The sequence below is a fragment of the Myotis brandtii genome, unplaced genomic scaffold (genome assembly GCF_000412655.1).
Source record: "Myotis brandtii unplaced genomic scaffold, ASM41265v1 scaffold97, whole genome shotgun sequence".
Classification (NCBI taxonomy): Eukaryota; Metazoa; Chordata; class Mammalia; order Chiroptera; family Vespertilionidae; genus Myotis; species Myotis brandtii.
In genome coordinates, this window is record NW_005372020.1 from 636,316 (window position 1) to 637,561 (window position 1,246).

The following is a 1,246-nucleotide window of genomic DNA, read 5'->3' on the forward strand; positions in this document are numbered from 1 at the left end:
AGCTCAAACCAGGGCTGCCTCCGCCTGTTCCCCGGGAGCCGGGGAGGCCAGGAGCCCAGCGCTCATGTGCGCCTAAGGGGCGCCCCTGGGTGCCAGGCCTAGTCGGTGCCAGCAGCCACTCTCTCTGCTGCCCAGCCCCTCCGGGAGAGCCCCTCTCCAGGGGGACCCCTCTCGGAGGCCAACCGCTCCCTCCTCCCCTGCGCTGCCTCCCTGGCGCAGAGGGTAAGCGGCTTTGCTCTCCGGGTTCACGCAGGGGCGGGCACAGGCCCAGGGCTGAGTAGGCAGGGTCCCTGGAGCCCACAGCCAGGCTCCCCCCACTTGCACAATCCTGCCCTTTAAACCGGGCCCAGGACGGGGCAGGTGGCCTTCAGCGGCTCAGGTCCTGCCCTGCGAGGCCGGCGACCTGTTCGAATGAGTCTGGAGTCGCCAAAGGGTGAGGGAGGCTGCACTTGAGCTCCAAGTGGCTCAGAGCTGTGAGCCCACAGCCAGCACCTGCTCCTGGCCCAGGTGGGCAGCCGCAGGCTCACCTCTGCCCACGATCCCGCCGCCGGCCCAGACCTGGCTGCGTGGAGGCGGATACTGTCTGTCCCTCGCCAGGTGACCTCCCTCCGCCTGCGTTGCTTCAGGCGACTTTTCAAGAACAGAGACTTGCCCGAATTCCCCCCTCCGTGCCCGTGCCCCGCGCTGGGGGCCTGGAGAATGAATGAATGAATGAATGAGCGAGTGAAGGAAGACCTGCTTAGACCTGGGCCACCCTTCCTGGGACCCCGCCAGGCAGGGACAAAGTTAGGCCTTTCTCAAGGTCTCTGGGGAGCGGTTGTCTGATCTGAGTCATCTTGGCCAGAGTGTTCAGTTTTTGTGTGTGTGTTTTTTTTGGTTTTCAAATCTGTCCTGAGCCCTGTAATCTGATGGCGTGGAGATGATCCCTGTGATGTCACCGAGTTCCTCCTCGGTTTGGTTTGTGTGTGTTTCCTGTGTGTTTTCTGTGTGTGTGAGTCTTGTTGGTGTTTTGTTCTTTGTTTTTTTGTTTCGTCCGCTGGGGATGGTGGGGAAAAGCTGGAGTGGGAACCTCAGAGCGCAGACTGGCTTCTCTCTTGCCCAGGCGGCCGGGGGTGGACGCCTGCGATCCTTTTCCAAGTGATTTCGAAGTGAGCGCTTTATCTCCGGGAGCCGCCGGCGAACCTGTGCTGAGTGCACGGAGGGGCTGACGCTCAGGTGGCGTGAGCGTGTGAGCGTGTGAGCAGGG